The sequence below is a fragment of the Bos javanicus genome, chromosome 7 (genome assembly GCF_032452875.1).
Source record: "Bos javanicus breed banteng chromosome 7, ARS-OSU_banteng_1.0, whole genome shotgun sequence".
NCBI lineage: Eukaryota > Metazoa > Chordata > Mammalia > Artiodactyla > Bovidae > Bos > Bos javanicus.
Genome location: NC_083874.1, coordinates 98,669,553 through 98,686,773, shown reverse-complemented (window position 1 = coordinate 98,686,773; position 17,221 = coordinate 98,669,553).

The window sequence follows — 17,221 nt, the reverse complement described above, 5'->3', positions numbered from 1 at the left end:
CACTAGCATTCAGGAACTCCCTGATGGGGACTGCAAGGTTGATATTTCCTACCAACAGGTTGTTCAAAGTTCAAATTCTGTTTTGTTTTTTTTTTGTTTGTTTGTTTTTAGCATTCAACTGATCATAATGGATTCTTCATGAGGTCATGTATATGGGTTGAAAAGGAAGCTATATATCAGGAAGAAATGGCATAAGAATCTGGCCTACTTACTAGGACTTGGAACATTATGGAGCTTACTCGTTCCTTATGGAGTTCACTGAACTTGATCTCATAAATCACACTTGATTTTGATTATGCAGTGTTGCTGTGAACACCCAAATTTATGACTTGGTAGTTCAGAAAATACCCATTTCAAAGTCTTAGGTCATAGATAACTTGATGGCTCATAGTCAAGCATTCAATCATCTTCAAGGACATTGTGTTAAGTCAAAAGTATTTCTCAAAAGAGAGTCATTGTGTGTAGAAACTATACAGGGCTTAGCTATAAAATCATAAGGGATAATGCCATGATTAGCTAAATCTTTGCACTGTGTATCTGTCTGCTACAGACACTTTAGACACCACTGGATCTACAATATCCCAACCACCTCTATGTTGGTCCAACCATTACTTCTTGAATCTGTTCTATATTTGTCTGTTTTTAATGTAATAATACTGTGTAATTGTGTAGTTGTGTCACCAACAAGTATTTTCTGTGTTTATGGGTTTGACTATAGCTGAGTCCAGTTTAATGGCTTCTCTTGAAACTGTAAGAAGGATGGGCTTGTCTCTGGGTAGCTAACAGGGTTCACTTCTATTCTCCAGACTTCAGGATAGATTTTGTTGGAAGGCTGTACTCAAGACTTGGGCTTTAGCTCTAGGGTACTGACTGACTGACTTTAGGTTATAGTAGTAGGAAGAATAATGCCTCCCCAAAGATGGCTACACTTAATCACCCGACCTGTAAATATGTTAAGGGCTTCCTTGGTGGCTCAGATGGTAAAGAATTTTCCTGCAATGCAGGAGACCTGGGTTTGATCCCTGGGTTGGGAAAATGTAAATATGTTACCTTACATGGCAAAAGAGACTTTACAGATATGATTAAAGTTAGCAAATCTGAGATGGGGAGATTCAGTTCAGTTTAGTTCAGTTCAGTTGCTCAGTCGTGTCTGACTCTTTGCGACCCCATGAATCGCAGCACACCAGGCCTCCCTGTCCATCACCAACTCCCGGAGTTCACTCAGACTCACGTCCATCGAATCAGTGATGCCATCCAGCCATCTTATCCTCTGTTGTCCCCTTCTCCTCCTGCCCCCAATCACTCCCAACATCAGAGTCTTTTCCAATGAGTCAACTCTTTGTATGAGGTGGCCAAAGTGCTGGAGTTTCAGCTTTAGCATCATTCCTTCCAAAGAAATCCCAGGGCTGATCTCCTTCAGAATGGACTGGTTGGATCTCCTTGCAGTCCAAGGGACTCTCAAGAGTCTTCTCCAACACCACAGTTCAAAATATCTTGGGTTAAATGTGTAGGTGAAGTCTAATGACATAAATTCTCCAAATCAAAGAAAACAATGAAAGATGTGAGTATGGATATGGTATGGATTTAATCAACTGCCTAAATGGGAACTGGCCAGTCTTTAGCCTTCAGAACTGTCAAGACAGCACTGAGAAAACCCCCAACAGCAACAAAGCAACAACAACCGTCTAAAAGCTGTGTGACATCATGACACTTAGGTGCACGCTAAGATGTTCCAGTCATGTCCAACTCTTTGGGCCCCACTGGAGTGCAGGCCACCAGGCTTCTCTGTCCATGGGATTCTCCAGGCAAGAATACTGGAGTATGTTGCCATGCCCTCCTCCAGGGGATCTCCCTGACTCAGGGATCGAATCTGCATCTCTTATGTCTCCTGCATTGATAGGCAGGTTCCTTATCACCAGTACCACCTGAAGAGAAAGTGAAGTCACTCAGTCGTTTCCAACTTTCTGTGACCCCATGGACTGTAGCCTACCAGGCTTCTCCATCCATGGGATTTTCCAGGCCAAGAATACTGGAGTGGGTTGCTATTTCCTTCTCCAGGGGATCTTTCCAACCCAGGGATTGAATTCGGTCTCCTGCGTTGTAGGTAGGTGCTTTTACGGTCTGAGCCACCAGGGAAATCCACCAGTACCACCTGGGAAGCCCCTAATGACACATATATTAAGTGAATTTTGCTAAAAATGAATCTATAAAAATTAATTTCACAAGATTGTACTGTAAATGACAAATGATAGATGAGTGCTACTGATAATAAGCATTTTGATAGTGAAAAGACGATGGATTAGTTGGTAGGAAAACTTCCAAAGCAAGAAAAGCTTAAATTAATTATGAAATAGGTGTAATATTGAGTTAGCTTGAGAGGAAGGGAAGATGTCCAAGCAGAGAAAATAACAGAAATAATGACTTGTGAAAATATGTGACTGAATGTTAATAATAGTTTGCAAGTTGTAGCTACATACTATAAGGGATTGCATTTGAAGCCAATGGTTTGGGCCCTTTAAAACTTAATTTTAACACTGGCTTTGCAAAGGCATTTCATACTTTTCTGTTTATGTCGATAACACAATTTAACTATTACTAGAAAATGTTGGGAATTTGAAGAACAATTGTTGCTGTCTTTCAGGGAAACCATTAGCCACAGGATATTGGTGGTACTAGTAATTATGAGATAAGAATTATCCAGATTTATGGAAAGATAATATTCACATATAATATTCAATCTTGTGATCCTTTATCTGTGTGTGTATATATATTATATATATATATTTAGAGACAGAGAAAGAATTTCAAATATCTAGGTAGAAAATTAACAATAATTTTTTAAATTTTATTTTATTTTATTTAACTTTACAATATTGTATTGGTTTTGCCATATATCCAAATGAATCTGCCACAGGTATTCATGTTTTCCCCATCCTGAACCCTCCTCCCTCCTCCCTCCCCATACCATCCCTCTGGGTCATCCCAGTGCACCAGCCCCAAGCATCCAGTATCATGAGTAGGACCTGGACTCGTGAATTATTTCATATATGATATTATACGTATTTCAATGCCATTCTCCCAAATCATCCCACCCTCTCCCTCTCCCACAGAGTCCAAAAGACTGTTCTATACATCAGTGTCTCTTTTGCTATCTCGTATACAGGGTTATTGTTACCATCTTTCTAAATTCCATATAAATGCGTTAGTATACTTATTGGTGTTTTCTTTCTGGCTTACTTCACTCTGTATAATAGGCTCCAGTTTCATCCACCTCATTAGAACTGATTCAAATGTATTCTTTTTAATGGCTGAGTAATACTCCATTGTGTATATGTACCACTGCTTTCTTATCCATTCATCTGCTGATGGACATCTAGGTTGCTTCCATGTCCTGGCTATTATAAACAGTGCTGTGATGAACATTGGGGTACATGTGTCTCTTTCAATTCTGGTTTCCTCAGTGTGTATGCCCATCAGTGGGATTGCTGGGTCATAAGGCAGTTCTATTTCCAGTTTTTTAAGGGATCTCCACACTGTTCTCCATAGTGGCTGTACTAGTTTGCATTCCCACCAACAGTGTAAGAGGGTTCCGTTTTCTCCACACCCTCTCCAGCATTTATTATTTGTAGACTTTCAGATCGCAGCCATTCTGACTGGTGTGAAATGGTACCTCATAGTGGTTTTGATTTGCATTTCTCTGATAATGAGTGATGTTGAGCATCTTTTCATGTGTTTGTTAGCCATCTGTATGTCTTCTTTGGAGAAACATCTATTTAGTTCTTTGGCCCATTTTTTGATTGGGTCATTTATTTTTCTGGAATTGAGCTTTAGGGGGTGCTTGACCCTTTACATAGAAAACCTTAAAGACTCCACTAGAAAATTACTAGAACTAATCAATGAATATAGTAAAGTTGCAGGATATAAAATCAACACACAGAAATCCCTTGCATTCCTATACACTAATAATGAGAAAATAGAAAGAGAAATTAAGGAAACAATTCCATTCACCATTGCAACAAAAAGAATAAAATACTTAGGAATATATCTACCTAAAGAAACTAAAGACCTATATATAGAAAACTATAAAACACTGGTGAAAGAAATCAAAGAGGACACTAATAGATGGAGAAATATACCATGTTCATGGATTGGAAGAATCAATATAGTGAAAATAAATATACTACCCAAAGCAATTTATAGATTCAATGCAATCCCTATCAAGCTACCAATGGAATTCTTCACAGAACTGGAACAAATAATTTCACAGTTTGTGTGGAAATAAACAATAAAATTAATCGAGATTAAAAGGGAAAAGAGTAAAGACAAATTAATGAAGTAAGAAACACAAAAATTATAACACCAATAAAGACCAGTAAAATAAACATAATATGTCTAAAAGGTTTTTAAAGGGAAACAAATAGTACTATCAGATTTGAGTAATTAAGCGGGGGGAACAGGAGACTCAGAGAGAAGAATACACTTTGAGGGGAGCCTTGACCTGGATATGACTGATGAAGTTAGCCTGAAGTGACCCAGGTAGAGGATTTGGTAGGATAGTCAACATAATTCTCATTGTCCCTCACACCAGTGCCAGCAGGCCTGTTTGAACACAGCAATCACAGAGGAAAGTGTGCTCCTTGATTAGTCCATCCTGGTCTGCTTCTTGTAGAGAATTGTTGAGGAGAATGGATGTAATAGCACAGATGGAAGATACCTTGGAAGGACACTGTGGTGAATATCAGATTATTTCTGTTTTTACTTCTCTGCCTGAGAGAAATACACACTACACAGTTTATATTAAATTCAGACACTGAATAGAGAAGTAAGCAAAACCACTTGATAGCTTCAGAAGTTAGTGTGTAGCCCAAACTGAGAAAACAAAAATCTTTCTACAGATGTTATGCCTGAGGTATCAGGAAAGATATCTTCCTAAGAAGTCCATGTTAGACTCATAGAGGTGAATTTGTAGTCAGATTACTAAACAAATAATGAGATTGTCCCTGAAGGATCTATTTAAGCCAGAGAGTCAAAAAATGAGAAGAGAGACAAAGACCAGACATCAGTTTAACATATTATTGGCCAGGGGATTTTTGCAGAAACTAATGCCTTGGTATTAACACATCTCTAGTCAATAATACATTAAGTTCACAGGTCTCCTCATGGCTGAAGCTAGCTTCAGTCAACAGTTTCCATTTCCCAGCAGTTTGGAACAATATATTCTTTTAAAAAAATTGTTGGAATATAGTTACCTTACAGTATTGTTTCTGCCATACAGCAAAGGGAATCAGCCATACGTGTACATACATCCCTTCTTTTTTGAGTTTCCTTACCATTTAGTTCACCACAGATCATTGAGTAGAGTTCCCTATTAGAAAAAAACAGACATAGAAAAAACACCAAACATAGAAAAAAAATCAGATCAACTCCTAAATAAATGGGCTTACGATTTCTCCCCAAGAACTTAGACATGCTAAGTCCGTGCATGTCTACTACACAGAAGGTTTTCATTAGTTCTCTGTTTCATACATAGTAGTGCATGTATGTCAATCCTAATCTCCGATGTCATCCCATCCCTGCTTTCTGCCTTGGTGTCTATATGTTTGTTCTCTACGTCTGTGTCTCTATTTCTGCTTTGCAAATAGGCTCATCTTTATTATTTTTTCTATATTCTACATATATAATTACTATACGATATTTGTTTTTCTCCGACTTACTTTACTCTGTACGACAGTCTCTGCTGCTGCTGCTGCTGCTGCTGCTGCTGCTAAGTCGCTTCAGTCGTGTCCGACTCTGTGTGACCCCATAGATGGCAGCCCACCAGGCTCTACCATCCCTGGGATGCTCCAGGCAAGAACATTGGAGTGGGTTGCCATTTCCTTCTCCAATGCATGAAATTGAAAAGTCAAAGTGAAGTCGCTCAGTCATGTCTGACTCTTAGTGACCCCATGGACTGCAGCCTACCAGGCTCCTCTGTCCATGAGATTTTCCAAGCAAGAGTATTGGAGTGGGATGCCACAGTCTGACTCACTGGAAAAGACTCTGATGCTGGGAGGGATTGGGGGCAAGAGGAGAAGGGGAAGACAGAGGATGAGATGGCTGGATGGCATCACTGACTCGATGGACGTGAATCTCAGTGAACTCCAGGAGTTGGTGACGGACAGGGAGGCCTGGAGTGCTGTGATTCATGGGGTCGCAAAGAGTCGGACACGACTGAGCCACTGATCTGATCTGATATCTCAGGAAAGGACACAGTGTCATTCCTTTTTTATGGCTGAGTAATATTTCACTGTATATATGTATCACATCTTCTTTATCCATTCATTCATCTGTTGATGAACACTTAGGTTGCTCCTATGCCCTGGCTATTATAGTGCTGCAATGAACATTGGGATGTATGTATCTTTTTGAATTATGGTTTTCTCTGGGGGTATGCCTAGGAGTGGGATTGCTGGGTCATATGGTAACTCTATTTTTAATTTTTTAAGGAACCTCCATACCATTATTCACAATAGCTGTATTAATTTACATTCCTACAAACAGTGCATGAGGGGTCCCTTTTCACCACACCACCTACAGCATTTATTGTTTATAGATTAAACAATGAATTCTTGGTTAAACTAGTTTAATATGGGCTTTAGTCACAGAATTTGATATTTGAAGATAGAATATTTCAAGTGAAGGACCTAAATTACAGAATTGTCCCAGTTGAAGTTGGAAGCAGAGCAGTAGTGTTCCTTAATGTTCACTTAGGATGCCCACAGAGCAAAACAATTGAATTATTATTGCCTGTTGGCAAAGGTCGGTCTAGTCAAGGCTATGGTTTTTCCAGTAGTCATGTATGGATGTGAGAGTTGGACTATAAAGAAAGCTAAGCACTGAAGAATTGATGCTTTTGAACTGTGGTGTTGGAGAAAGCTCTTGAGAGCCCCTTGGACTGCAAGGAGATCCAACCAGTCCATCCTAAAGGAGATCAGTCCTGGGTTTTCATTGGAAGGACAGATGCTGAAGCTGAAACTCCAATATTTTGGCCACCTGATGCAAAGCACTGACTCATTGGAAAAACCCTGATGCTGAGAAAGATTGAAGGCAGGAGAAGGGGTAAACAGAGGATGAGGTGGTTGGATGGCATCACCGACTCAATGGACATGAGTTTTAGTGAACTCCAGGAGTTGGTGATGGCCAGGGAGGCCCGGCATGCTGCAGTCCTTGGGGTCGCAAAGAGTTGGACATGACTGAGTGACTGAACTGAACTGATTGCCTGTTGTCTATTTTGGAAATCAGAGTGTGTATTAATGAAGCTAGTGTACATATAAATATCTTTTACAAATATTTATTAGCTTTTTTTTTAGGTTTTTTGGCAAAGTTCATAAAAATTAAACCAATTTCTGTCCAAGCTAGCTACCTGTAATATTAAAAGAAATAAAATATGGGTTTTTAGACAGAGTCTTTTTGTGGTCAACAACCATAGGAAATGACTAATCACATTACTTTTATATGTAGAAAACTTAGTCTTCTGCTGTGAAATAATTATTTTGTCTCCACTTCAATATCAGCTGGACAAGCTTTCTTTCTGTTTTCTTCAAGTAGTGAGTAGTGTTTATTTGATAGAGTTAATTTCTGGCACTTGAGTATTTTCTTACGAGCTTATATCTGTATTTAAATTTTTTAAATTTCGTTATCTTTTTATGTTCAGAAGCAAAAAATAGTCCACGTTGCCACATTACTAAGACGATTGTTTTATCATGCTGAATATTTCATTTTACTATATCTCTACCCATTAACTACATCAAATGCTTTTGAAGGCTGCAGCAAGGGAAAGAAATATAAATAAATATGTGAAAGCCTTTTTTCTATACTAGTCATAGGCACTTACAGCAGTGTCCTATTTGTAAAATTATTTCAACATCACTAACATAAGGGAAAAAAGAAACAGATAAACTCCTAAATAAATGGGCTTATGATTTCTCCCCAAGAACTTAGACATGAGGGTATGTGTATGTGGAAATTCTTTCACTATAATCTCAAAAAATATATAAAATATCACCATTCTAAAGAAAAAAAATCTTCAATATGATTATCAGATAAAGTTGTCAGACCAGATGTGTCATAGTAGCAACTTCAGCCAATAGATTTGGGATGGTGTATTCCCAAAATTAACCTCAGCCCTATTGTGGAGCAACACTGGTTCTCTCGGTTAATGATAATAATTATAGCTTCAGTGATTAGATAAGTCCTACTGTAGAGGTAAACTAATCAGTCTCACTTAGAACTGATGTCATTGTATATTCATTTGATTCATTCCCATTATGATTTGGCATTCTATTTTCCTCTATTTGAATAGCTTGGTTCATGTCCTGTGGTAAAGTATGGTTAGTATTCTGTTTTTATATACTAATCTTTAGATTTGTTTATGTAACCATTCCTCTCCTAGAAGATTCATTCCTGTTTTGATAAGGTTGCATTTCTGACATGAGGACCATAATTTGAAATGTAGTACTATGATAAAATCAGCAGGGCAAATCTCACTTGGATGAGAGTCATTCATCACTTCCTGCTTCTCAAAACAAAATGAATATGCACCACCCTCTTGCCTTTCCCTAATTACCTCTCACCACATTCAGGGAAGACATGTCCTGGTAAATCTAAGTATTTGTAGGAGCTCTAATAAAAGAATTACTTTCCCTAAAGGCAATTTTATGTAAACTATGTTTGCAGGCTTTTCTACTTAAATGTTACTTGGAAGCAGGTTTACTACAGCTGCTTCAATAATTTCTCTCAATTCAGTTAGATTTATAGCTGGATATAGCATATAAGCTGAATGTACAGGTTTTATATGCAATATATGTCAGTCTTACTCCTGGAGTGATCATTAGAGTCTCTGAAAAAGTAGCCAAGATTTTGGCTGTGTAAGCTACAACTTGCTTACACAATTTTAATTTATTTGCAATCAGAGTTTGAGAGGGTGTCTGAAAATACTAGGCATGTTTTCAAAAATCACAGCCAACTTCTGTGACAGTGAATTGTATTGCCAGAAGAACTGATATATTTAATATACAATAAATCTATATCTTAATCTACGTCCTGTTAACCTTTGCTATTTATGAAGTATTCTGTAAAATCATTTTTATATGAAGTAAAAATGTCTGTTATCAAGGAATATAAGCATTTTGTAAATGATTAATAACTAGCTTGGGGAAGGAGAAAAGGAAAGAAAAATAGAGATCCAATTTGCAACATTTGACAGTTTTTGTTGAGCACATGTTCCTATTCTAACTGAATCCAAGCTACTAACATGTCATCAGTGAATGTGGAGCTAGGAAAAGATGTGCACAAAATGTTCTCATGAACTAGAGACATTTGGCTGCAACACATAAGTGAATAAGATAATTTTAATATGGAATTGGATTTTTTTTTTCCTCAGGGAAACAATAAAGGATCTAAGCTTAACATGCCATAGAGACGTTATAGAGATGAAAATATGAGGATTTTAAATTTAGTTAAATTGAATTTTAAGTAAAATGATTTCGGTTGGAAGTAATATAGAAGGATATTTTGCCCTGGTTCATTCATTTTACTGCTGAAGAAAGCAGTTTCCAAGGCATACAGAGATTTGCTTCAATTGTAGGACTGGTTAGTTGACAAAGCTTGAACTATGACTGATTTTCCACACGCTGACAGTGAAAAAAAAATGGGACAAGAATTGAATAAAGTTTCAGTAGATCAAGTTTTAAAAGGTTTTTAAAATGGGTTATTCTGAGGTCCAAATTCAGCAACCTCTTTCTTTTAGGACTAATGACTGTACTTTTCAGTAGAATTAAAAAATTAAAATCATTAAATTATAAATGAAGTGAAAAGATTTGGTTCCATGTAATGTGAGGTAAACTTGTTCCACTGCGTCTTCCACTGAAGTCAGCTATAAAGTCTGAAGAAAATGCATGGAACAGCTATTTGAGGGCTCTGAAAAGTAAATAGTAGTAAATACATAGAAGAATTGGAGAAGGCAATGGCACCCCACTCCAGTACTCTTGCCTGGAAAATCCCTTGGATGGAGGAGCCTGGTGGGTTGCAGTCCATGGGGTCGCTAAGAGTCGGGCAGGACTCAGCGACTTCACTTTTACTTTTCACTTTCATGCATTGGAGAAGGAAATGGCAACCCACTCCAGTGTTCTTGCCTGGAGAATCCCAGGGACGGGGGAGCCTCGTGGGCTGCCGTCTATGGGGTCGCACAGAGTCGGACACGACTGAAGCGACTTAGCAGCAGCAGCAGCAACATTGAAGAATAAAACCAGAATTCTAACTATTACTGAAATAGCAGTAAGTTTTCCCTCTTCTCCTTCTGGTGTACACTGACTTAGCATAGCTTGAGACCTGCAGCAGCAGCAGCAACATTGAAGAATAAAACCAGAATTCTAACTATTACTGAAATAGCAGTAAGTTTTCCCTCTTCTCCTTCTGGTGTACACTGACTTAGCATAGCTTGAGACCTGAAAGTGGATGAGGTCCCTGACCCAGTGTGCTCGACGATAAGCCTTCTGGTTCTGGCCTGAGAAGAAAGGGTCTCCTAACTTTCAGAGAGAACAGGGGGAACCCTTGAAGGTTGACCTGTTCTCCACTCTCCTATATCTCAGCCTCAAAACAAGAGTGCAGTGTGGCAGTATCAGCAGGCGTGAAACACGCAGCTGCAGTAACTGAAAATTTAAGACAGGGAAACTTACTCTGATTGGAGGACCACAGTTCCAAGAGGAGAAGGCAAGTCTATTTTTTTCCTGGTTTTTGTCTCTCTCTCTTTGTCATCTTGTCTCTTTAATAACAGTACAGATATGGGAACTTCATGACAAATGCAGGTAAATAAAGGCCCAGACATGTGCCAAAGCCTGTAAAAAAAGAAGGCCTAGGGTACCACAAAGTATGAAGGAGATTGTAGAGAAAGACAGACTTTGGAAAGTAGCCCTGTGTTTATGAACTCTTGAGCTCACCTCTAAGATGTGTTTGGGTGAATCTGATCTAAACAGGGTGAGCAGACATCCAAAACTAATCCATGAGATCAGATCACTGCCGAGATCCCAGATTAGACAGTGGGTAGGGCGCAGATGAGACAGCTCTGAATAGCCCTTCAAAGATTTAGAAACAACACTTACATTGAAGCCATGACCTACAGAACTTAACGGTCTTAACCAACATAGATTTATTTTCTGTCAGAACAGCAAAAAATGGCAAAAGCATGCTCTATAGTATTTAAATAAGACAAAGTCTCATAATATTCAAAATGAAGAGCAAACCATTTAAAATACCTTAGCATAAAGAAAATCAGAAAGATATCAACTAAGGTGGGGAAAAAAACACCAAAAGACATCAAATTTGAGACAACAGATATTACATTTATTTTAGAAAAACTTTAAAGCTGCACTTTATAAAAATATGTCAACAAATAAGGATGTACATCACTGAAATGAATTGAAAGAAATTCTCAGTAATCAATGATATAAGTAATAGAAAAAGCATTTATAAATCAAATGGAAATTATCTAGTTTTAAATTCCAAATAGAAAGTAGCCAATTCAACCAAAACAGAAACAACTGACAAAGTGAACAGCATATGAGGTTTCTTTGAAAGGTCACCCCTGACAGAAGTTGAGAGAGACTTCAACAGAAAAATACAAAAAGAAGAAAAAGAAGGGTTGGAAAATCCCAAATTTGGCAAAATACATAAATGTATATATTCAGGACGTTCAGTGAGCCCCAAATAGTGTATATGCGTTAGTTCGCAACCTCAGGAGCTTCCTGTGTGGTCAGAGACTGACATCTGTACATGTGAGGAAAGCAGGGACCAGAGAGAGGCAGGCCCATCCAGAGTGGAAGGTGGCAGGTCATAGCAAGGGAGTGACAAAGAGGCTGGTCTAGGGCTCCACGAGATGGAAAAGATCTCCACACCTGCTGGCCCAAACCTTAAAACTTTACACGGAGGCCTTAAAGGACTGCAGCTCACATACACAGTCCAGATGGTCTCAACAGCATGTTCAGTTCAGTTCAGTCACTCAGTCGTGTCTGACTCTTTGCGACCCCATGGACTGCAGCACCCCAGGCCTCCCTGTCCATCACCAACTCCCAGAGTTTACTCAGACGCATGTTCATTGAGTTGGTGATGCCATCCAACCATCTCATCCTCTGTCGGCCCCTTCTCCTTCTGCCCTCAATCTTTCCCAGCATCAGGGTCTTTTCCAAGGATCAGTTCTTCGCATCAGGTGGCCAAAGTATTGGAGTTTAAGCTTTAGCATCAGTCCTTGCAGTGAATATTCAAGACTGATGTCCTTTAGGAGGGACTGGTTGGATCTCCTTGCTCTCCTGTACTCCTGTATTCTTGAAACTACCTTCTACTGTGGAAATGGTGGGCATAAAGTACATTTCAAAGGGATGGATGAGGAGCCTCTGATTAGGTGCCACGTCCCCTCCATGACCTGCTCCAACAATATGCAAAGCAACTGATATTAAGATATATCATTATCAACTGCTAAAAATTAAAGACAGAAAAATACTGAAAGTAGCTGGAGAAACATGACAAACTACGTACAAGCTAAGGATCCAAATGATAGTATATTACTCTTCAAAATCTACAGAGGTAAGGAAGTAGCACATGATTAAAGATATGAAATAAATGGTTAACCTTAAGTCTGTATTCAAGGAAAATATCCTTTAAGAAATAAGGCGAAGTAAATACAGTCTCAGAGGAAAGAAAATTGGGAGAATCCTTTGTAAGAAAACATGCCTTTGTTTCTGCTTTTTAAAATCGCTGTACAAAGTTCTTCAGGCAGAAATAAGATTGTATCAAATGACAAAGTAGAATACTTAATAAAGAAAACTCTCAAAATAAGAGAGCTATTACATCAAAAAAAGTCAACTCACTAAAAATATGTATGCACCTAACTAAAGTACCTCAAAATACTGAAGAAAATATGGCCTTTAAAAATTGAAGTATAGTTAATTTACAACATTATATTAATTACAGGTGTATAGCATAGTGATTCAATATTTTTGCACATTATACTCCATTAGAAGATACTACAGGAAAATGGCTATAACTCTCTGTGCTATGCAATATATTTTTGTACTTATGTATTTTATACCTTGTGGCTCATATCTCTTAGTTTCATACCTAAAATTTACCTCTACCTCCTTCCCCCTACATGTCCCCCTTCACCAGTTTGTTTTTGAGGAGGGCCCAGCAATCCACTCCAGTATTCTTGCCTAGAATGTCCCATGGACAGAGGATGGGCTACAGTCCCTAGGTTGCAAAGAGTCAGGCACAACTGAAGTGACTAGCATGCACGCAGGTTTTTTCAATGTCTGTGAGTTTGTTTCTGTTTTGTGTATACATTCATTCCTATTACTTTTTAGATTCCAAATATAAGTGATACAATACAGTACTTGTTTTTCTCTGACTTAGGTCACTGGGCATAACAGTCTCTAAGTCCATCCATATTGCTCCAAATGGCAGGATTTCATTCATATTTACGGCTGAGTAATATTCTGTTGTATATACATACCGCATCTTCTTTGTCTGTTGATGAGCACACTTGGGTTGCTTTTTTTCTTGGCTACTGTAAATTGTGCTCCCATGAACACTGAGGTACACGGATATGAATTAGTGTTTACATTTTTCCAGATATATACTCAGGAGTGGAATTGCTAGATCATATCGTAGTTCTGTTTTTAGTTTTCTGAGGAACCTCCATACTGTTTATTGTTTAAATAGGTGATGAACCAATTAGGCAAATATAGACTCTTTAAAAGAATAAATAAATCTACTGTTTTAATTGAGACTGCAACGCCCTTCTTGAAGTAATTGACAGAATTACCAGGGAAAAAAATGAACAATACAGAAGAATAGCATAAACCACCTGGATCTAATTGACATTTGTAGAAAACCTTACCCAACAGTAGAAACATAGAATATTCACTAAAATAAACCATATCTTCAGTTAGGACATAAAGCTAAAAGTAAACAAAAGATTGAGGAAAGAATGTTGATTTTAAGTATACATTTTACTTACAGCTATCAAATTTCTCTGCCATCACCCTTTCTACCTTCTGTCATAGAATCACATTCATTTTTCAAGAGTTATGGTATTTAACATTAGAGGATTTTTTTTAATAATGCTTGGTTGTATGGCTCTACATTGTCTGTTTGCTTTGTTTACCACAGCTTCAGTATTTCTGGTTATTTTGTTTAGGTTCATTTTACTGTTGGGGCTTCCCAGGTGGCTCAATGGTAAAGAATCTGCCTGCTGATTTAGGAGATGCGGGTTGATCCTTGAATTGGGAAGATCCCCTGGAGAAGGAAATGGCAACGCCCTCCAGTATTCTTGCCTGGGAAATCCCACGGACAGAGGAACCTGGCGGGCTACAGTACGTGGTGTTGCAAAGAGTCAGACACAGCTGAGCAACTAAAAAACAAGATTTTATTGTTAGCTGAAATCCAGTCAGGCCTTTCTTTAACAATTTCTCACCTGTTTTTTTTTTTTTTTTTGAAGAGTTTCATCTTTGTTTCATAACTATTATGGTAATAGTTTATAACAATTTGACCGATTCTCATATTTGGGTCAAAATATTTTGTGAAAAAGCTGCATTTTTTTTTTCTGCTCTATACGTTATATATTTATGTAGAAGACACTATCCTCTTTGCTTTGACACAAGCCATTTATTTTTTATACCTGTTCTCTCAATAATAACTTTTTTATCTTTTAATACCAAAAGGCAATACCTAGTATTAGTCAGCTCTTGCCATGGTAATACTGATAGCTTATAACCGCCCACAGAGGACAGTGACATAGAGTGTTAAGCACTGGTTACATGTCTGAGTTTTTATTGTCTGAGTTTTGGCTGTGGCAGCTCTGCCACAAGATGCTGATTGCTGGTCAGATGGGGAGGATCTGCCCTGTGCAGCTCATTTTGGGATCCAGCTAGCAGCTAACCGGGTAGTGGTATTGGGTCATGAATTTCTAAAGGCAGTGATTACAGGATTACAAAGACATGCAGAATCCTCCAAGTCACTCACAGCCTAGGTTCTGAACAGGCTCGCTGCATGTCTACCCTTGTTCCTTCAGTCAAAGCAGTTGCTTGGTCAAGAAATACACCAGTTGATCAGGAAGTGGTTCTCTAATATGTGGGTAGCAGGAAAGGGAATGGTTTGCTGAATAATAATCTGATCTACTACATGTCTCTGATTTTTCGATATCAACCTTTCTCATTATACAATGTGCATCTGTAAATGGACAGGTTTTGTTTCTTTCACAAAAATCTCATAACTAGCATCTTGTATCTAATTTCTTAAATCTCAGCCTCTCCCTGCTTTCAGGATTTGAAGCTGTAAAGTCTGTTCATGCTGGTATTTTGATCACAATCTGAGTTTGTTCAGTAGCCTGAAGGTCATAATATATTTTTCAAATGTGTACTGATGATTTTTTTAATCAATTTGTTGATATTACCTGAAGTCATACGTTTAACCTTGTTCATTTCTTTATTCATTTAACATATATGTTTTAAGGACTTGCTATGTGCTGGGTGTCCTTATGAATATAATGGTAAAAATTATAAAATCATGAATGTTTAGTTGGGTATTAAACAAGCAAACAAAATAACCTAATTGATAATTGAAGGCTTTAAATAAAAAGTTTATTGATTAAACTCCAAATGCAATGGCACCCCACTCCAGTACTCTTGCCTGGAAAATCCCATGGACAGAGGAGCCTGGTAGGCTGCAGTCCATGGGGTCGCTAAGAGTTGAGCACGACTGAGCGACTTCACTTTCACTTTTCACTTTCATGCATTGGAGAAGGAAATGGCAACCCACTCCAGTGTTCTTGCCTGGAGAATCCCAGGGACGGGGGAGCCTGGTGGGCTGCCATCTAGGGGGTCACACAGAGTCGGACACGACTGAAGTGACTTAGCAGCAGCAATCACCTGTTGGTTAGGTGCCCCTTCTCTCTTTTCTTTATGTACATATATATTCTCTCTATATATACAAATATAGGCATAAATACACACACATATATATATATATTCTCTAAAGGCTTTTTTGTTAATATTAACTTCTACTGTCTTAGCAAATTTCAATTATACAATACAGTGTTATCAACTATAGTCATAATGTTACACATTTATCTCCTCAGATATTATTCATCTTAAAGCTGAAAATTAGTACCCTTTCACCAACCTCTTACTGGCTACTCCCTTCAACCCTTGGCAAGTACTTTTCTACTCTGCTCCTATGAGCTTGACTTTTGGGGAGATTCTATGTAGAAATGACACCATGCCCGATTTGTCTTTCTCTGGTTTATTTCACTTAGCTTAATGCCCTCAAGATCCACTCATCCTTTTGTAAACAGCAGGACTGCCTTCCTTTTCATGGACAAATAGCAAAACTTTCCTGTATAGAATTTGAAGTTGTATATAGGAAAGGTTTGTTATTTATGTTTGTTTTATTCATAGATATATGTGTGTGTGTGTACATATATATAAGGGTTTGATATATATAGATACATATATATATATAAGGTTTGTTTTATATAGGTATATATATGGGTTTGTTTATATATATATATATATATATATATATTCTCACAATTTCTTTATCCATTCATCTGTTAATAAACACCTCTGGCTATTGTGAATAATGCTACAATGAACACAGGAGTACCGAGATACCTCTTTGGTATCCTGCATTCATTTCCTTTGGATGTATAACTAGAAATGGGATGCTGGATCATATGGTAGTTCTAGTGTTAATTTCTTGAGGAACCTCCACACTGTTCTCCATAGTGGCTGCACCAATTTACATTACAGCCAGCAGTGCGCAAGGATTCCCTTTCTCCACATTCTTGCCAACACTGAGGTGTCTCCTGCCTTTTAGATGATGGCCATTCTAACAGGTGTGAGGTGATGCCTCGCTGTGGTTTTGGCCTGCATTTCCCTGATGGTGACCTTGAGCACCTTTCCGTGGACCTGTTGGACATCCGCATGTTGTCTTTGGAAAATGTATCTTCAGTTCATCTGCCTATTTGTTAATAACATATTCTTATTATAGTCATCTTCACTAGCAAACAGAATGGGACTGTTCCTTATTTCAGCTTATGATTTTAACGTTCTTTTTTCCCTGTGGAGGTATATTTGACATAAAACAAACTGCATATGCTAAACTATACAGGTCATAATATAGTTCATAATAT